The sequence below is a fragment of the Chlorocebus sabaeus genome, chromosome 23 (assembly GCF_047675955.1).
Source record: "Chlorocebus sabaeus isolate Y175 chromosome 23, mChlSab1.0.hap1, whole genome shotgun sequence".
In the NCBI taxonomy this organism is placed as follows: Eukaryota; Metazoa; Chordata; class Mammalia; order Primates; family Cercopithecidae; genus Chlorocebus; species Chlorocebus sabaeus.
The window spans coordinates 22975663-22997671 of record NC_132926.1 but is presented as its reverse complement, the minus strand read 5'-3'; the positions used below and the strand labels follow the sequence as shown (position 1 = coordinate 22997671).

The 22009-nt window shown below is 41.2% G+C and overlaps 1 long non-coding RNA gene and 1 other non-coding gene across 2 annotated transcripts in view; one reads left to right on the top strand and one right to left on the bottom strand.

Moving 5' to 3' along the window:
- Positions 1 to 2203: 2203 nt before the first annotated feature.
- LOC119618332 (small nucleolar RNA SNORA68) lies at positions 2204 to 2332 on the top strand. Its single transcript, XR_005234658.1, has one exon. It is a non-coding gene; the product is annotated as a small nucleolar RNA SNORA68 (small nucleolar RNA).
- Positions 2333 to 6761: 4429 nt separating this feature from the next.
- LOC119626604 (uncharacterized) overlaps positions 6762 to 22009 on the bottom strand; it is a 35081-nt gene continuing 19833 nt past the window's right edge. Inside the window, exon 3 of the long non-coding RNA XR_005242775.2 lies at positions 6762 to 6873. This is a non-coding gene — a long non-coding RNA (uncharacterized lncRNA). The remainder of the gene's footprint in view (positions 6874 to 22009) is intronic.

The following is a 22009-nucleotide window of genomic DNA, read 5'->3' as shown; positions in this document are numbered from 1 at the left end:
TCACCCTGTCACCCAGGCTGGAGTGCAATGGCATGATCTTGGCTCACAGCAACCTTCACCTCCCAGGTTCAAGTGATTCCCCTGCCTCAGCCTCCCCAGTAGCTGGGACTACAGGCACATGCCACCACGCCTGGCTAATTTTTTGTATTTTAGTAGAGATGCAGTTTCACCATGTTGGCCAGGACGATCTCCATCTCCTGACCTCGTGATCTGCCTGCCTAGGCCTCCCAAAGTGCTGGGATTACAGGCATGAGTCACCGCACCCAGCCTCTCTTTCTTTTGTTCACAAAGTCAACAGTGGCTGAGTGCCCATGTGTTTCATTGTGCTTGTCTAGTATATTTTTAAGAGGTGGCACCAGGGTGCTTCTGCTAAAATGGGTCTGTTGTTCATGGAGGAGCTGGGGGTAATGGTTCTGGAAGTGTGGGGAGACCAAAGCTGACAGGAATCAGCCCTTTCAGTCCAAGTGGACACTGCTGCCTACATTATCTTCCTCACCTTTGTCAGCACCGTGTTTTTCTTGCTGTTGCTCATTATCATCCACTGTTGCTGCAGCTGCTGCTCCAACTCCCCGAGATCCCAGAAGGTGAGCCCCCAGAACAAAAAATTCCAGTGGAGTGGGTAACTTGGCCCTGGAACCTTAACACCACGAGTCCCTGCCAGCCCTTTCCTGTAGGTCCTGCCTTGTAGCAAGTAACAATCCCATGCCTTGTGTTTACCTAGAAAAATTAATTAATTAAATTAATGGTGAGTCACATGTTTAGAAAATAAGAATTTTTGCAGGCCTGAGTTTGTAGATTGAGATCCATTCCTGTCATTAAGACTTATCTTACCATTGTAAATAGAGCTATACAAAACTACAAAGAGATTTGTGGAATCCCAACTGGATTCTATTTAAATATTAGTAAGAGCTGAGCTTGGCCTGCTTGGAAGAATAAGATAATTTAGAATAGAATAAAGCCATTCAAAGAGTAAATCAATCCAATCTCAAAGTGAAAGAATCTAGGAGAGGGGTTACAGACCCAGATTTCACTAGAATTAGGGATGTGAACATGGGACCCTTTCTGGCTATGAAATTCCTATAACTAGGCCTCATAACTGGGCCTCAGTATGTTGGGAGAACACAAAACCCTGAATCCCAGCCAAATCCAGGGTCAATTTGTATCCTCAGTGACCTCTTCCTGAAAAATAACACCAAATGTTTGGTGTGGTATAACTATCTGCTTCATCTGCCCATTTTAATTCTAGGAGGATCTGTAACTGAAAACAAAAGAGTGAATTATGAAAACTGATTAAGCCAAACCCATTGTATTCATATATTCACGGTAAGTTGAGAAATACCTTGTGCACTTGCTATTTAGAATATATGTAATGATTTGGAGAATTTATTAATAGCAGATGAGCAAATCAAACAGAATTGCTTTATGATTTAATATATAATATTTAATTGAATAATTGATTAACTTCTGACTTTAAGTTCAATGTATAAGAAAACTTTACTAAATTTAAAGATATTATTGGAACATTCAGAAGAACCTAATATTCACCAAATTTATGTTTCATCTGTTAGAGTTACTTAAATTATTTTTGTTACACAGTTGAATGACTTGAAATGAAAACAAGTATATTAAATGTATGAATGTAATTTTTTAATGTTTAACAATTAAAACTGACCAGGCACGGTGGCTCATGCCTGTAATCCCAGTACTTTGGAAGGCCAAAGTGGGTGGAACACAAGGTCAGGAGTTCAAGACCTGCCTGGCCAATATGGTGAAACCCCATCTCTACTAAAAACACAAAAATTAGCTGGGTGGTGGTGCGTGCCTGTAGTCCCAGCTCCTTCGGCGGCTGAGGCAGAAGAACTGTTTGAACCCCGGAGGCAGAGGTTGCATTTGCAGTGAGCCGAGGTCATGCCACTGCACTCCAGCCTGGGCGACAGAGCAAGACTCTGTCTCAAAAAAAAAAAAAAAAAAAAAAAAAAATTAAAATTAAGTTTGTAAATGGGCTTGCACATTAATCAAAGTCCCCCTTAAAAGTGACTGTTAAAGTCTTATGTATTCATTAATAGAACAATGTGATTTTTATTTTGAATTTTAAAGCTTAAGGACAAATAGTTTTTTGATCTTATAACCTTAAATGGAATATTAATATCTAAAAGCCAAACTCATCATAAATCATCTTTTCTGGTCATAAAAACTGCCATCACTCATACCTAAACCCAAGCATCACTTTCTTATTGTGATGATTTAAACAGATGCAAACAGCAAGCACATCTTGTCACCTTTGCGAGGCAGTGGCTGTGCCCCTCACAGTAAATTTGGAAGTTCTACATCCCCGGTGAAAATTTAAAAAAAAAAAAAAAAAAAAAAAAAAAAGCCTGCCATCATTGACACCAAAACACTCATAATGACAGTACCCACTATAATGCTGAGAAGTGAGAAAATAATGTGCCATGAAAGAGACTAATTGAGGGGGCTTAATTTAGATCAGAGGTTCAAAGATCTCTCTGGAGAGTGCCTCGTGAGCAGAGACTTCAGAAAGAAAGTTTAACCAGAGGAAGATGAAAAAGAAGAGCGGTCCATGTGGGATCCTAGAGAGAGCTTGGTATGACAGAGGAATTGAAGGAAGTTGGGAAGTTCAGAGAAGCTGGAACCAAGTGAGTCAGAGGGAGAGCGGCATGGATGGGACAGGAGAGGAAGCTGCAGTCAGATCATGCAGGCCTTTGGAGACCAGGTTAAAACATATGTTATATAAACACAAATATACAAATCCCTAAATGTAATGGAAAACCTCTGAGGATTTTAAGCAGAGGTCGGGGTGCCGAGTATGGTTGAATAGCCTGGGTATCGCACAACTTCATGTTGCACCAGTGGCATAGTTCCTGGTGTGGTGCAATATTGCCTCCGGGCAGGTAACACAATCAAATTGGTGTTAAACAATTACTCTGATTGCTGTAGGGAGAAGAACTGTACAGGTAAGAGTGAAACCAGGGAGATCATTTAACTAGTTAATGCAGACTCCAATCAAGTAGCCCAACATAGTATTTGTGGTGATAGGGAAAAGCGGACAGACTGTTTTTTTTTCTATTTCCATGGTAGACAGTAGAAGTCTGAGTAGATTTCTGAATCTGAGAATAGCCTGTCTTAAATGGTGCTTGAGAAAAATTAATCGTCCATCCAGAAATGTGCTAGAGCTGATATACAGCAGCTTGTATTGGTTCAGTACAGACGATGGGGTCCACCTTTCCCCAGCTCCTCATTCAGTGACATCAAGTTGATAGCTTGAAATCTGCCTTGGTGGGAATATTTACACCATGGAGACTGGCAAACACTACCAACAGAGCTTCTTTCCCCTGAGAGCTGACTGTGAAACATTTACCAGCACACCAGTGCTTCCAGAGCTTTTTGCCATCTCAACACTAGAACACTATTTAAAGAATCACTGCATATAATATATGATGTCAAAGAACATTCATATGGTTCTTATGAAACCTTAAGGAAGGAATGGTTACGAGAGACACTGGGAAGAAAATATCTGTAAAACTTGGTGGTGCTTTGTAAATGGTGGTCATGGGAAGAGAGGAGCAGATCGTATTTTCTTCCCTGGAATAGGAATCATTTCAAAGCACATCTCTTTGATGAAGATTATAGAGAGAACATTTCACAATTTGGTTCCCTGTCCTCTGTATTTTAAATGTCTCTGCTTCTGCTTTCAAGGATTTCAAGTGCCTTTTAAAAATTCCATGTTGTGGTAGCTCTGAGTTCTGAATTCTAGCACTATTTACTGGTGCAGTTAAATGAATAGAATAATAGTTGAATACCAGACTCTCAGTCACTGTCTTGCAAAAATGGAAGCTCTGCAGAAAGCTGGAGAAGAGCATGCTTTAAAACTGAAAAATGTCTTTCACTTTGTAAATTTGTAGAATCAAGGCAGTGGTGTTGAAGACCGACCTGAGCCTTCCATATATATGTGGAAGGTTCACATAAAGGTTTCTAAAGGGTACCAGGAAAGGAAGTGGAGGGAGACCCTAAGGGCATGCTCCAAATATTATTTTTCCCACAAAAATAAGTGTTCTGCAGAATTTAAAGCTTGTGTCACAACATGATGTAAACACCTTTCTCATCAATATTGTGACAAGTATTTCCCTAGATCCCGGAGATATGAAAATGAATAATGTAGTGTTTCCTCGGATCTCAGTGAATAAAAAAGTGAAAAAGACTACTTCATTTGGCACACAGTAATTGAGAGAGACAAAATCATGAACAGATTAGAGTACAATGTGGCCAATGCAGAAATTTAGTATTTAGAAGATACCATGGAAGTCCAAGGAAGGGCATGTGACTCAGCCTTGGGTGAGCAGGGACAGCTTCCTGGGGGAAGTGATATTTAAGTTGAATCTTAAAGAGTAGGGGTAAACTAGATACAGTGTGTGTACAGAGTAGAAGGAATTCCAGGCAGAGGGAAGAACATGAGAAAAGACACAGAAATGAGGAACAACAGAGTGATTTGGCCTTGGCTGAAGGGCAGATAGGGATAAGGAGAGGAGGGTGGAGGCCTTCAAGTTTTCAGTGGAGTACCAAGGAGTAGGGCAATGTGAGTGAACCATGCTGGGTGCAGACAAAAAGGGGGTAGACTGTCTGTTGAGTATTAGAAAACAATAATAAAACTGACTATATTGCCAACGAATCTAAACAATGATAACACACTCCTCTCTATCAAGATGGCTACCCGCTGGGGGCACCACTGCATGTTTTTCCTGAAGGTCTGGGGCAAGGAAGTGATGCAGTTGGACTCTTGAGCTGTGCATATCTGGAGATGCCAGCCTCAATAATATCTAAGTGAGAGAACCTTTTCTCGCATCCCCACTCCCGATCCTAGACAGAGAGTGCCTCTACTAAACATCCTCAAAGCACTGAACATTTTTCCTTAATAACCGAGCAGTTTGTAATGATATCCACCACTGAAGAGAAAGAATGCAAGAGAAAAATACAGATTTTCAGAAGATATATAGAGTTTGGGACAAGTTGAGCTTTATTAGCTTGTGGGAGATCAAAGACAGATATACAGCAATGGGACATGGATTTTGGACTAAAGCTGTAGGTTCAAGAGTCATTAGTATGGAAGTGGTGGTTAAATCCTTGGGAGTGGATGAGGTAACCTGGGAAAAACTGAGAAAGACAGTGGGCCAAAAATGGAATGTTAGAAGCTGAGTATTTCATGGACAGATGATGGAACAAATATCCAAAAAAAAAAAAAATAGACAATGAAGAAATGCTCAGAGGCCTAAGAAGAATCTGGACAACACAAAGTTGTGGCAAGATTTTCCAAGACCAAAGGAAGAGAAAGAACTGGAGATAATGCAGAAAACTAAAATATCAGTAAGTGTCTATGAGAAAGAAGTCAAACCCATGGCATGTGTGCTGGACGGTAGTTGGTGAGAAAATGGGGAGGCAATGGCAGAAACCCTGGAAAAATCTGGGAATGACAGAATCCCATCTGGGATTCTCTAGAGGGACAAAACTAGTAGGAAATATGTCTATGTGAAAGGGAGTTTATTAAGAAGAATTGACTCACACAATCACATGATAGGCCATCTGCAAGTTGAGGAGCAAGGAAGTCAGTAGTGGATCAGTCTGAGACCCCAAACCTCAAAAGTAGGGAAGCCGACAGTACAGCCTACAGTCTGTGGCCAAAGGCTCGAGAGTCCCTTGGCAAACCACTATTGTAAGTCCAAGAGCCGAAGAACTTGGAGTCTGATGTTCGAGGGCAGGAAGCATCCAGCACTGGAGAAAGATGAAAGCTGGAAAACTTAGCAAGTCGGCTTCTCCCACCACCTTCGGCCTGCTTTATTCTAGCTAAGTTGGCAAATGATTGGATGGTGCCCACCCACATTGAGGGTAGGTCTGCCCACTGGGAGGATTTCCCTTTGCCTCTGTCCTTCAGGGATGTCCTAGAAAGGGGCTGTAGTGCTGCAGCTGTCCACTTTTGGGACAGCATATCGTGCAGAACCATCTGTAAACCAGGCCCTAGTCTTCTCTTCCCGTGTAGACTGATCATAGGGAATTCCCCATGAGGCCATCGCTGCAGGCTTGGGGAGAGAAGGCAGGGTGGCAGGAGTGGAGACCATGGGCATTTGAGCCATTTCCTTATGTAACTTACTTGTGCCTTCTAAGCAGCTCAGGTTGCATGGTGACTTGATGACCCATAATCAAACCTTCAGATTCTACCAAAGCCCAGGAACAAGCCAAGAGCTGTCTCTCAGAAGGAGAGTAGTTATCTGCAGAAGATGGCAGGGCCTTGCTCCAAAATCGTAGAGGCCTCTGCTGTGATTCACCTATGGGGGCTGGCTGAAGGCTTTGAACAGCATCCCATCTGCCACTGACACCTCAAGCACCATTGGATCTGCTGGGTCACATGGCCCAAGTGGCAGAGCAGCTTGCACAGCAGCCTGAACCTGTTGCAGAGCATTCTCCTGTTCTGGACCCCACTCAAAATTGATAATCTTTTGAGTCATTTGATAAATGGGCTGGAGTAACACACCCAAATAAGGAATGTGTTGCCTCCAAAATCCAAACAGGTCCACTAGGTGTTGTGCCTCTTTCTTGGTTGTAGGAGGGGCCAAATAAGGTAATTTATCCTTCACCTTAGAAGGAATATCTCAATAAGCCCCACACCACTGGACCCCTGGAAATTTCGCTGATGTAGAAGATCTCTGAATTTTAGCTGAATTTATTTCCCATCTCCTGGCATGCAAATGTCTCACCAATAAGTCCACTGTGCTTGCTGCTTCTCACTCACTGGGTCCAATCCGCATAATGTCCTCAGTAAGATAGACCAGTGTGATGTCTTGTGGAAGAGAAAAGTGATCACGATCTCTGTGAACAAAATTACAACACAAAACTGGAGACTTGATATACCCCTGAGGCAGGACAGTGAAGGTATACTGCTGACCTTGCAAGCTGAAGGCAAATTGCTTCTGGTGGGCGTTATGGACAGGAATGGAGAAAAAGGCATTTGTTGAATCCATGGCTGTATACCAGGTACAACGATATGTGTTAATTTGCTCAAGCAATGAAACCACATCTGGTACAGCAGCTGCAATTGGAGTCACCACTTGGTTAAGCTTACAGTAATCCACTCTCCCACTCTCATTCTCCAAGATCCATCTGTCTTTTGCACAGGCCAAATAGGAAAGTTGAACAGGGATGTGGTGGGAATCGCCACCCCTGCATCTTTCAGGTCCTTGATGGGGGCACTAATCTCTGCAGTCCCTCCGCGGATGTGATACTGTTTTTTGATTTACTATTTTTCTAGGTAGAGGTAGATCTAATGGCTTCTATTTGGCCTTTTCCACTGTGATAGGCCTTACCCTACCAGTCAGAGAGCCAATGTAGGGATTCTGGGAGCTGCTAAGTATGTCTATGCCAATTGTGCATTCTGGCACTGGGAAAATGACCACGGATGAGTCTGGGGACCCACTGGACCCACCGTAAGTCACACCAGAGCTAAAACTTCATTAATTACCCTATCTCCATAAGCCCCTGCTTTAACTGGAGGACCACAGTGATGTTTTGGGTCCTCTGAAATCAATGCCAGCTCAGAGCCAGTGTCCAGTAGTTCCTGAAAGGTCTGATCATTCCCCTTTCCCCAGTGCACAGCTGCCCTGGTAAAAGGCCAGAGGTCTCCTTAGGGAAGGATGGGAAATTAACTGCATAAATTGTTGGTAGTATAGTGAGGTTCTTCCTCAAGGAGAACCAGCCTCTCCTTCATTCAAGAGTTTCTGGGTCTGTAAACTGGTTCAAGTCTGGAAATTGATTAACAGGCCATGACTGTATTTTTATAATTCAAATTAGTCTTTTGTCCATTCAGCCTGAAAGTTTGCTGCTCATATAAATTAAGTAAGCATGCAGTAGGCTTCCTATCAATTTCACTTCTGGGAACACTGTGATTAATCAGCCAAAGCCAGAGCTCAACATGAATCAGACTATTCTGATTGCTGCTTTGCCTCTGCTGTCCATTATAGTAACTACATCCACCTTGCCTTTGATGGTTGAGTGCCTCAACGTGGCCCCTGCCACCTTGGGATCCAATTATTTCCATTGCATTTAACATTTCTAATTGAGTGACTGTGGTTCCCACTGTAAGATCTGGCATACAAAGAGGAGCAATCACAGAGCTCTTCAAGGATGTAAATGCTCCCCTCATAAATCTATTTCGCAAAGTATTGGTGAAAGGTATATCTTCTGGACCCTCCCAGCTGGGATGAGTAGGTCTAAAGTGACTAATCCACTCCAACATTCCAATCTCCCTAGGCTTTCGGATCCCTTCCTCTACATTAAACCAAGCAAGATCAGGCATTTCCAGCTTGCTCATAGTAGGCCATATTTTATTTTATTTTATTTTATTTTATTTATTTTTTTGAGACAGAGTCTCACTCTGTCACCCAGGCTGGAATACAGTGGCACGATCTCAACTCACTGCAACCTCCGTCTCCTGGGTCCAAGCAATTCTGCCTCAGCCTCCTGAGTAGCTGGGATTATAGGGGTGTACCGCCAAGCCGGGCTAATTTTTTGTATTTTTAGTAGAGACTGGGTTTTGCCTTGTTGGCCAGACTGTTCTCAAACTCCTGACCTCAAGTGATCTGCCCACCTTGGCTTCCCAAAATGCTAAGATTACAGGCATGAGCCACCACGCCCAGCCAAGTAGGCCATCTTTTGATCCATATTCCAGCTAACCAAACAAATAAATTATTAGCACCTTTTTAAACTCCCCGATCTGCAACATTAAATGCAGAATCCCTGCTTAGTGGGCCCATATCAGTAAATTCAGCCTGATCCAACTATGTTCTTCCCAGCATTATCCCATGCCCTTAAGGTCCATTCCGATACCTGTTCTCCAGATTTCTGCTTATATAAATTAGAAAACTCAGTTCTTTTTGGAGTGTAGCACACCTCCTCATCGGTCACATTCTCAACCTCACCTCTAGAGCCTGCTGGGACTTGAGTCTAGTTACAGGTCTGGAAGCAAATAGGGGTGTTGGGGGTGGGTCCTGAGGAGAATCAGCATTCTCTTACCTGGCAGCTACCTCAGGGGAGGCCATCACTGTTGCCTCAGGCAGTGCAGGCTTAATCTCAGACAAAGGTGGAAAGGCTGATGGCAGCATGGGTGGTGGGGGGAGATGTTGCTACCACTGCAGGTGGGAAGGCTGTTTCCTCTGGCAAAAAAGGCTCATTAGAATTTAGGAGCTCAGTGCCCCCAGCCCCATCAGGGACCTCCCACATGTCCCCATTCCTAATTGCAGGGTCCCATTCTTTTGCAATCAATGCCCTCACTTTAACAGTAGGCACCTGGCAAGGCTGTGCATGTACCTTTCATTGCAGGCCAGCCACTCACATGATAAGAGCTTGTGTCTGATTTTCCACAATTTCAGCTCTTTCTCTACAGGAGATAAGACTCTCTCTCAGGGCAATCTTAGAATATTTGGGGTTCAGTATCTGCTTCTGGAGCCAGGAGTTAGAATCCCTGAGTTCAACGTTTTCTTTCATCACTTTGTCCAGCAAACTTAGGAGCAACCAAACAACTTTATTACATTCCTGATTCTCCACATATTGTCAAAGGTATTATGTATAGAGTCGCTAAACTCCTTGCCTCTGCAGAGCAGTGAATCAGGAGTATCAAATGCATTTATTTTGCATAACTGTCTAAACAGTTCACACCAAGGACTATCAGTGTTTTCCATACTATTCAAAGTAGAGGCCTTAGCATTTTGGGGTCTAATCAGATTAAGCTGCCAATTCCAGAAACCTTGAAACCAACTAAAGAACTCCACCCTTGGCTGGGCGCGGTGGCTCACGCCTGTAATCCCAGCACTTTGGGAGGCCGAGGCAGGCAGATCACAAGGTCAGGAGATCGAGACCATCCTGGCGAACACGGTGAAACCCTGTTTCTACTAAAAATACAAAAAATTAGCCAGGCGTGGTGGCGGGCCCCTGTAGTCCTAGCTACTCGAGAGGCTGAGGCAGGAGAATGGTGTGAACCCAGGAGGCGGAGGTTGCAGCGAGCCGAGATCACGCCACTGCACTCCAGCCTGGGCGACAAAGCCAGACTTTGTCTCAAAAAAAAAAAAAAAAAAAAAAAAAAGAACTCCATCCTTAAAATTCTTGAACTGCTCCAGGTACCAAAATCTGTATTAGTCAGGGTTCTCTAGAGGGACAGAACTAATAGGATACATGTATATATGAAAGGCAGTTTATTAAGAAGAACTGACTCACGCGATCACAAGGTAAAGTTCCACAATAGGCCATCTGCAAGGTGAGGAGCAAGGAAGCCAGTAGTAGTTTTGGATCAGCCCGAGTCCCAAAACCTCAAAAGTAGGGAAGCCGGCAGTGCAGCCTTCAGTCTGTGGCCAAAGGCCAGAGATCCCCTTGGCAAACCACTAGTGTAAATCCAAGAGTCCAAAAGCCAAAGAACTTGGAGTCTGATGTTCAAGGTCAGGAAGCATCCAGCACTGGAGAAAGATGAAGGCAAGTCGGCTTCTCCCACCTTCTTCTGCCTGCTTTATTCTAGCCAAGTTAGTGGTTGATTAGATGGTGCCCACCCACATTGAGGGTGGGTCTGCCTCTCCCAGTCCATTGAGTCAAATGTTAATCTCCTTTGGCAATACACTCACAGACACCCAGAAAGAATACTCTGCATCCTTCAATCCAATCAATTTGACAATACTAACCATCTGATGGCTTAAGTGGATCTGTGGGCCCCTACCTAAAGTCACATATTGAGCCCCGCAGGTGACAAGGCCCCAGAGTTTTCCCACAGCACAGTGTGGTGAGGTATATGGTAGTCATGGCCCAGTGTGGCTGAAGGGCCTACTGAGTGTTTCCCTTGCCTCAAAAACAGAATTGGCCCAGCAAAGAGCCTCACCAGACCAGAAAAGACAGGGACTTGGGTTGACAGATGGGATCATGCAGATCTTAAGGTCAGCTAGGATGATGGCCATCTTAAAAGATGCCATTGTTATCTGGCCCAGATGCATTCCACATGAACCTCATCATTACCTAAGCCTCTGCCCACCCCTACCTCCACTTGATTGTTATCTCAAGCAGAAAACTTAGTTGCCTGAGGCCAAGTTTCTGCCACTGGGAGGAATAACAACAAATACAAATGAAGATAGAGAAAAATAAAGTCAGATTTATTGTGTACTTCAGTTTGCAAACTGGAACCCATATGCTACTTGTAGAAAAATGACTTTATTGAATTGAATCCTTGAATCCTTTCTCTGTACGATGTTGATGCTGCATTCAAAGAAGTATAATCCCAACAGCTAAAAATGATAAAACATGAAATTCTGAGCTTTCATGTGCATTGCTTGGAATCTGTTTAAAAGGGTCCCATTTATAACCCCTGGGAATACTCTTCCTATGCTCTTTTCTCTCTTCCACAATTCTCTCCCATCCTATGTTGCTTTAGAGCCTCTCATTCACAACTCTACCTCCCCAAACCTTTTTCTCCTACAGTTCACACTATATTTTGCTTCCTAAATTCATGAATCTGGCTGGGCACCCTGGCCTGTATTCCTAATACTTTGGGAAGTTGAGGCAGGAGGATCCCTTGAGGCTAGGAGTTCCAGAGTAGCCTAGACAACATAGCAAGACCCCACCACTACAAAAAAACAAAATTAGCCAGGCATGATGGGGCACCACTACAGTGCTACTACTTGGAAAGCTGAGGTGGGAGGATCATTTGAGCACAGGAGTTCAAAGCTGCAGTGAGCTAAGAAGGTGCCACTGCATGGGTGATAGAGCAAGACCCCATCTCTTATAAACAAACAAATAATTTTTTTATCCCCTAGTTCTTTAATAGATAATTTATGTTTCCTTTTCTCCTGTCCTTTCCCCTTTTTTCCTATTCTTTCTTCCTCCTTCCTAAGGCATGGAAAGATTGTGAATCTACTCAGTCAATCTTAAAGGGGGCAATGGGGAGAGGGAAAACAAGGAACCCTCACAGGCTAATTTTTAAACCACATCTCTTAAGAAAATATGGAGAAGCAAAGAGAGGAAAATGTAAATTACCTGAAATTCTACCACTGTAAATGTGTTGATATACTTTCAGACTTTTTCCTATTCATTTATAACACACACACATATATATATAAGTTGCAAAAAATGGCCAGCAGTGTATACATACATACTCTTTTGTAGTCCCCTTTAAGCAACTTATTGTGAATGTCTTTCCCTCTCAAGCTTTATACTGACAACATTATTTTGAAAAGCTACATGACTTTCCATTGTGTGAACATACTATAATTTATGAACTTTTCTTTCACTATAAGACATTTAGGCTGTTTTCTCTGTTGCAAATGATAAACACTACCGTTGTCAATATCCTTATGACAACTCCTTTGCTCACTTGTGCAATTATTTTTACAGGATCAATTACTGGGTGTGAAAATTGGGATGGCAAGCATGCATATGGCATTCGCTTTCTAGGGCTGCTGGAATACAACAGACCGGGGAGCTTAAACAACAGGAATGTATGGCCTCAAAGCTCTGGAGGCTAAAAGTTCAAGATCAAGGTATCAGCAGGATTGGTTCCTTCTGAAGGCCTGTCCGCTAGCTCTGGTGGTTTGCTGGCTCTCTAGGTGCTCCTTGGCTTCTGCTGCATCACCCAATCTCTGCCTCCATCTTCACATGGTCTTCTCCCTATGTGTGCATCTCTGTGTCCAAATTTCCCCTTTTTGTGAGAACACCAGGCCTACTGAGTCTGAGACACTATGGAACATGCAAGCGGAAATATCTACTCAGTAGCTATATATGTGGGTCTGGAGTTTAGGAAAGACAAATGTGTGAGTCATTGCCACTTCAGGGGCAGTTGACAGTCATGGGGATGGATGAAATCACCCACTAAGATCACCCTGTAACATGAGATAAAAAGAGAGCCAAGGAAAGAATTCTAGGAACTCCAATACTTACAGGATGATTGGAGGGCAAGAAGATCACTAAGGCATAATTAGACCTGGGCTTCAGGAAGTCAGCACTGGGAGTGATATTATGGAATAGTTGGAATTAGAAAGAAAGAAGAGACATGTCCCATCTCCTAGCTCTGAAGCACCCTGTGTGTCCATTCCTGACTTCAGGAACCTCCCTCCCTGCCACTGGCAATCACTGCTCTTAAGTTTTTATTAACCAATCTCTTGCTTTTCTTTATAGTTTAAGCACATACATATCTCTATGTTGTTCAATTTTTTCTATTTTTAAATGTTACATACATGGAATCTTGCTTTATGAGTTCTTCTATAGTCTGGTTATTTACTCAAAATTAGGTGTTTTGGAAGGGTTTATTTTGATATGTGTGGCTATAGATCTTTCATTTTTAGTGCTGTATGGTATTGCATTGTAGGCATATATACCAGTTTATTATTAGTAGTAGTAGTATTGAAAGTAATGGTAAATACCGTAATTACTTTTGCACCAACCCAATATTTGTCCACTGTATTATTCATGGACATTTGGGGACATTTCCAGTGTTTTGCTATTATGAGTAATGTTTCCATGAACTTGTTCATACATTTCTCCTGCTTCATCTGCCCAAGAGTGTCTTTCTAGAAAATATACCACAGAGTAGAATGGTTGAATTGCTTACCCTCAGGCTTGCTTTGCACCAGAAAAGACTCATATGACAATGAATTCCTGCCTCACACCATATTCAAAATTCAATTTCATGTGGATCAAACACTGAAGTTCCAAATGTAAACCTTAAGACTTTTAAGAGAAAATATGGAAGTTTTTTTTTTTTTTTAACTTTTGAGATAGAGTTGCACTCTTGTTGCCCAGGCTGCAGTGCAACAGCACGATCTCGGCTCACTGCAACCTCTGCCTCGTGGGTTCAAGTGATTCTCCTGCCTCAGCCTCCCAAGTAGCTGCGATTACAGGCACCTGCCACAACGTCAACTATTTTTTTGTGTTTTTAGTAGAGACAGGGTTTCACCATGTTGGCCAGGCTGTTCTCGAACTCCTGACCTCCGGTGATCTGCCTGCTTCAGCCTCCCAAATTGTTGGGATTACAGGTGTGAGCCACCATGCCCAGCTGGAATATCTTTATAACCTTAGATTAGGAAAGATTTTCTTATACAAGGTACAAGAAGAACCACCCATAAAGCAAAAGGTAATAAATCATAAGAATTAACAACTTATTTTCAATAAAAGACATGATAAAAAGAATGAAAAGAGAAGCCATAACTGGGAGAAGATAGTCATATAATATATATAATGCACAAAAATTAGTATCTAGAGTCTATGAATAATTCCTACAAATCAATAAGGAAAAAGACAAATGACTCAGTAGAAAATGAGAAAAAGGCTCTTCACAGAAGAGGAAATCCAAATGCCTAGAAACATAGAAAACAAGATTCAATCTCATTAGTAATCAAATTAAAACCACAATGAGAAACCGTTTAAATCCACCAGACTAGCATAAACGTAAAAATAAGGCAATACCAAGTTTTGACAAGAATGTAGAGCAGTGTAATCTCACACACTCCTGGTGGGGGTGTGATTTTCTACAACAACTTTGAAAAGCAATTTGGCATCACCCAGTAAAGTCAAGTAAGCATGTGTCATATGCCAAGCAATTCTCCCCCTAAGGTTAAACTAAAAAAAAAAAAAAAAAAAAAAAAAATTCTTTATACATGTGAAGCAAGAGACACCTATATAAGAAACTCCATCGCACAACAGCCCATAATCGTTCCTAATAGCAAGCAACATTGACACAATTGAAATTTCTATTGACATTAAAATGGATTACAAAATTGTCATCTATCCATATCATGGAATTTTATACAGCAGTGAAAATGAATACACTACAACTACACATAATAAATGGATGAATTTCACAACACAGAGTGAAAGCCAAGTAGTAAGTCACAGAAAGTCACATATGATGTGACTTAATAAATGTAGTTCAAAACACAGACAAAATAAATAATAGTTTGTTTCGAGCTACCTACATGTGTGGTAAGGTCTAAGGAAAACATAGGCTTAACATAAAATTTAGGATAATAGCTACCTCTGGGTGGAGGTGAGCATGTGATGATAAACTATGATAAATATTTGAAGGAAAAGATGGAGCTTATCTGAAGTTTATAATTAAGGGCCTGACTCAGACTCTGGGCTTACAAAAGCCTTCCTGAGGAAAGGGCACGTCAGCTGATACCTGAAGCATGAGAAATAGTTTAGAGCAGTGCTTCTCAAACCTTAGCACAGATCCCCACCAATTGCTATGGGATATAAAGGTATTTTCAATCATAGTATTAAAATGGAACTTTATGCAAGTAAACTTAAAGGACTGACTATTGGAGTTTCTACCTTCCTGGAGGAAAAACGTCAATTTTTTTTTTTCAGGCTTAGCTTCATTCGAACAGAATTTGAAAGATTTCAATCTGCTTTAATGGAAGCCAGACTTGAGAACAATGATAATATATACAAAAACTGGTGGCCATAAGCAAAAAATCTGGAAATACCCAATTCCTTACTCTGGGTTAAAAGAGATTTACTGGTCTTTAGAAAATGCATTGGATACCAAGTTCAGGTAGCTGCAACGAAAACATCCTTTAAAATATATCAAATAAATGAAAAAAAAAAAAAAAAACTTAAGGTGGCAATAAAAGATGGCCTGGATGAAAGCATATTTTCATAAAAGCATAAATTTGCTTTCACAAGAAGCTAAGATAAAAAGAAAGAGTGAGTAAAGTGAATAAACTGAAAAAAGCTTGCAGAAGATGAGAGATTGAGCTGCTGTTTTTATATAGGAGAATGAGATCTGGGAATTGAAGATATTAATAATTAATGCCTCAGACAATGGAGATTGTGTTGAAGATTAATAAAATCAAGTTTTTTATTGAGGTAAAATTCATTTAAAAACACTTTGAAGTATACAAACTAGTGGCTTTTAGTACATTCACAATGTTATGCAACCATCACTACTATCTAACTTCAGAAGATTTTTTTCACCCCAAAAAGAAACTCCATACACATTAAGAACTCCCAGTTCCTGCCCCCACTTCCACCTGATAACCACTAATCTGTTTTGCCTCTATAGATTTGCTTATTCTAGACATTTTATATAAATTGAAACATTATGTTGCCTTTTGTGTGGGTTCTTTAACTTAGCAAAGTGTTTCCAAGTTTCATCCATATTGTAGCAAGTATCAGCACTTCATTCCATTTTATGGCTGAATGACATTCCAATGTGTGGGTCTACCACATTTTGTTCATCCCATTCATCCACTCACGGACATGTATCTTATTTCCACTTTTTGCCTATTATAAACTATGCCTACTATGAACACTCATGTATAATATTTTCACATGGTTCGATTCTCTTAGATATATTCCCAGGTGGGTAATTTCTGGGTCATATACTGTAGTAACTCTGTAACATTTTTAGGGAATATTGTTTTGTTTTGTTTTTGTTTTTTACAGTGGCTATACTATTGTACATTCCCACCAGCAGGTTTTGAGGGTTCAAGTTTGAGGTTTCCTTGCCAATGCTTATTTCACATTAAAAACAAAATTATTGTTACAGCCATCATAGAGAGTGTGAGGTGGTATCTCACTATGGTTGGATTTGCATTTCCCTAACAATTGATGCTGTTGAGCATCTTTTTATGTGCATATTGGCTATTTTTATATTTTCTTTGGATAAATGTGCATTTATCTCCTTTATTCATTTTTAATTGGGTTGTCTTTATGTTGTTGTAAGAGTTATTTATATATTCTGGGTAGTAAACTTTTATTAGATTTCTGATTTGCAGATATGTTCTCCTATTCTGTGGGTTGTCTTTTCACTTTCTTGATAGTGTGCTTTGATGCACAAAAGTTTTTACTTTTGGTGAAGTCCAAGTTTTTTCTTTTTCTTTTCTTGTGCCTCTGGTGTAATATTTAAGAAATCTCTGCCTAATCCAAGGTCATGAAGATTAACACCTATGTTATTAAAATGAAGTTCTGAAGAAGCTGGATTTATATGGTTATGGTAAATGTATCTTCAAAAACTCTTGAAGGAAAAAGCAATAAAATCTACACTAAATTACTGAAGAAGTCAAAATAACAAATGCACTTATGGATAATGTTAAGTCTCAAAAATGTACTAGCTTCATTACAGTCTGAAAAACCCAGTTTGAAAGTGAGATTTCAGAGCTTCAGCCGAAACTTAGTCATTACTAAACTGCATCAATAAAATTAAAATGATTATGCAAGATTCAATTTAAAGTGATTTACTATGGAAAGAGAAGAATCTTTCCAAAGCAGATGAAAAAAATCAGTCATGCATCTGAAGTGCTAGACATCTTCAGAATCCTAGCCAAAATCTCTCTGTCTCTCTCTCTCTCTCTCTCTCTCTCTGTTTTTGAGACAGGGCCTCTCTCTCTGTTGCTTGAGCTGGAGTGCAGTGGCACAGTCACAGTTCACTGCAGCCTCAACCTCCTGGGCTCAAATGATCCTCCCACCTCAGCCTCCCTAGTAGCTGGGACCACAAGCATGCACCACTATACATAGCTAATATATTTTTTAAATTATTTTTTGTAGAGACAGGGTCTCCCTGTGTTGCTCAGGCTGGTCTCAAACTCCTGGGCTCAAGAGATCCTCCTGTCTTGGTCTCCCACAGTGTTAGGATTATAGGTGTGAGCTACCATACTCAGCCCAAATTAAAATTCTTCTAGAAAAATCAGAAAAAGCCATTTGGTCTTATAAATTATCATGAGGGAAAAAAAGCTCTTGATAGTTGGTTGAGAGCTCTATTGGCTGAGAAAAACTTTGATAACTTAAGAAAATAAAATCCGTACCTCAGAGAAATAAGGATTTAGGAAGAACTTAAGTTTCAGCTTTTTAAAAAGTATCTCTATGTCCCTGATATTCCAAAAGGAAAATTTGGCTGAGGCATGGGAAGTACTAGGATCCCCTGATACCAAGACAGCGGAGCATTAGACTGGGATGGCTCAGGGATCCAAGATCTGTGCCTCGTGTGAACCAGATTCCTCCATCAGGCCAACTCCACCAGGACACATAAATTCCTCCACAACAACAGGGAGAGTTTCTCCTGGTGCTCCTTTGCTGCCTTCTTTCAATGATATTCAGTGCTCAAGACCTTCTTTTGATGATGTTGAGAGACATGCACCTTCAGGAATGGAGACTAATAGGAAAGTCGATGCACGTGATCTTGGTCCTTTAATTATGCCAGATTCAACCCTTTCACCTGGACAGGAAGCAGCTGCCCAGGCTCTGTTCTTCTACCTCATCCTCCTGTCAGATGGCACAGATGTGTCCCAGGGGAATGTTCCTGAGAAGCAAACCTTCTGTCATGCTCTCTGCTCTGGAAAGCCATCATGGACCTCCCCAAGGATTCTTTCCTCGGGGATGGCCATGGCCCAGCACATCCTTCACTGGCCACAAAAAAACGTGTTTTCACAAGTGCTGGATTTTGTCTTCTGTTCACACAACTTGAAAACAGAAGCAATGCACCTTCAGAATTGATCATGCCTCCCAAGAAGCCTACTTCCAAAGATCAGAATCATAAAATGCATTTTTGCTTTCTTCATAAGCAATTTTGATATTTTTTGTCAGTTTCATTGCTATTAAGTGATCATTCTGTGCTTCAAATGAAAGCTAGAGAGAATTACAATTCTTATGATACTGTTTTATAACTGTAGATTACCTAAATGTGAATTTTTAAGCAAATTGTTTCCATTTTATTCTATTTGTATGTAATTATACTATTTTTCTTAAGTCCACTAAAATAATTCATAAACACAGCAAAAACTTTGTCTTCTAAGATAATTTTGAATATTTTCTCTTTTAGTTTTATTGCTATTAAGTGATTATATAAGTACTCAAGTGGAAACATGATAGAATTATAATTCTCAGGATAGTGTTTTACAAACACACATCGTATAAATGGAAGTTTTGTTAGTAAATTGCCTCCATTTTATTTGATTTCTGCATAAAATATATTCTTTTCAACATTGCTATTTAACAAGTCTCTTCTGTTAGTCCAGAAAAATAGCAATAGTTTTATTTTCTAAAGTATTTTTCAATTTCTCTTCTTTAGTTTCTCTGTAGTAGTTAGGTGATTACACAATTGCTCAAATGGAAGCTCAATAGAATTATCATTTTTAGGATAGTATTTAGGAATTTATTTTCAAGTGAATTTTATTTTTTCAATCTCTAGATAGTATGAAGATGGCATTTCAATTGCTGATGTTTAACAAGTCCCCAGTAACACAAATTGTAGTTGTAGTAAGAGCAGTTGTGTAAGTAAACACATGGAGACATTTGAAATTCAGTTTATTTCTGTATATAGCAGGGGCTGAATTTACTCTAAATAATTAATATGTTTATCTAAACAAATGTCAGTTTAAAAAGAGCTGTCTTAAAATAACTTCCTTTCCCGGGTGACTTAAAAGAGGCAATCTAGGAGAAAACTACATTCTTTTCTTCTGTCAACCATGCTATGGATCCTTAGGGACCTGGATTTTATTTTAGGGATCAAAATCTTACCTCCTATTAAAGGCCAAACATGGCTGGGCATGGTGGCTCACACCTATAATCCCAGCACTTTGGGAAGCCAAGGCAGAAAGACTGCTTGAGCTCAGGAGTTCAAGACCACCCTGGGCAACAAAGTGAGACCCTGTCTCCACAAAAAACCCAAAATATTAGCTGAGTGTAATGGTGCGTGCCTGTGATCCCATCTACTCAGGAGGCTGAGGAAGGAGGATCGCTTGAGCCCCAGATGTAAAGGCTGCAGTGAGCTATAATTTTGCCAGCACACTCCAGCCTGTGGGTAACAGAGCAAGACCCTGTGTCAATTTTTTTTTTTTAAAAGGCAAAACATACCTTTAAAATAAAGGGGGAAAAATCTGCCTATAATCTACTTTAAGTCTTCTGTGAGGTAGTATTGCACACTGATAGCTAAGATTGAGATTTCACTGTGGAAGGCAATAGAAAAAAGCAGGTAACAATTTTTTTTCACACTCACAGTCTGTTTCTCACATATACAGGCCCTCTTTTAAGGGGTTCTTTGTCTTAATGTTAGCAACTACTACAGTTTGTGTCCCTGCAGTTGCCCAAGAAATGTTGAGTGAATTAAATTTCATTTTGAACCCAGAGATACTAATTAAACTTATTGTAAGTGATGTTTTAAAGATGAAAAAGGAACAACGACTATATATTTCTCCACAAACGATGAATAAAATAGTTTTCAGAAAGTTTGGAGTGGGTGCTTAAAACTATATTTCGGGGGGTGGCTTGATTTTTCAAATTTCCTGTGGCCACATTTTGGATTATTTCAATTCTAATGTGATACAAAATTTGGAGAAATTGAAAAGAAATTTTATAAAAATTATAATGAGGAAATATACAGCATAGAAGAATAAATGGGAGACAGAATAAAGCATTAAAAGTACAGATTCCAGAACTGTCCAGTACAGCAGCCACTAGCCACATGTGGCTACTGAGCATTCGAAATATGGCTAGCATGGACTGAGATGCATTGTGAGTATAAAGTACACAATGGATTTAACATGATTTAGTATAAAGAAAAGTCTGTGAAATCTCTCTCTGTTTTCCCCCATCAGAACCCTACTTTTGCATTCAGACAGGCAGGGGATGCCTCATCCTTTGAATACTGGCACATTAAAAGCAGTCACATAGGTAAGAACTGAACACAAGTACTACAAGACAGGAGGTTAAGCAAGATCTAAAAATCAAGACAATCAACAAGAACGGTAATCTTTTCTTTTCCAGGAAAAAAGAATGGAAAAAAACAGAAGGTACTGGGCACAATGTATCCAACACTGTGTTTTGAATGACTCCAGATTCTATGACTGCCTGGAGGGGTTTTGCTGGATCAGTGCAATGTCATGTGATTATTGGAAATTATTCCCTTTTTTCAAGAATTTTTCAAGAATTAGGAGGGGGCGGAGCAAGATGGCCGAATAGGAACAGCTCCAGTCTCCAACTCCCAGTGCCAGCGACAAAGAAGACCGGTGATTTCTGCATTTTCAACTGAGGTACTGGGTTCATCTCACTAGGGAGTGCCGGACAATCGGTGCTGGTCAGCTGCTGCAGCCCAACCAGCTAGAGCTGAAGCAGGGCGAGGCATCACCTCACCTGGGAAGCACAAGGGGGAAGAGAATCCCTTTTCCTAGCCAGGGGAACTGAGACACACAACACCTGGAAAATCGGGTAACTCCCACCCCAATACTGCGCTTTAAGCAAACGGGCACACCAGGAGATTGTATCCCACACCTGGCCGGGAGGGTCCCACGCCCATGGAGCCTCCCTCATTGCTAGCACAGCAGTCTGTGATCTAACTGCAAGGCAGCAGCGAGGCTGGGGGAGGGGCGCCCACCATTGCTGAGGCTTAAGTAGGTAAACAAAGCCGCTGGGAAGCTCGAACTGGGTGGAGCTCACAGCAGCTCAAGGAAACCTGCCTGTCTCTGTAGACTCCACCGCTGGGGACAGGGCACAACTAAACAACAACAAAAGCAGCAGAAACCTCTGCAGACACAAACGACTCTGTCTCACAGCTTTGAAGAGAGCAGTGGATCTCCCAACACGGAGGTTGAGATCTGAGAAGGGACAGCGTGCCTGTTCAAGTGGGTCCCTGACCCCTGAGTAGCCTAACTGGGAGACATTCCCCACTAGCGGCAGTCTGACACCCCACACCTCACAGGGTGGAGTACACCCCTGAGAGGAAGTTTCCAAAGTAAGAATCAGACAGGTACACTCGCTGTTCAGCAATACTCTATCTTCTGCAGCCTCTGCTGCTGATACCCAGGCAAACAGGGTCTGGAGTGGACCTCAAGCAATCTCCAACAGACCTACAGCTGAGGGTCCTGACTGTTAGAAGGAAAACTATCAAACAGGAGGGACACCTACACCAAAACCCCATCAGTACGTCACCATCATCAAAGACCAGAGGCAGATAAAACCACAAAGATGGGGAAAAAGCAGGGCAGAAAAG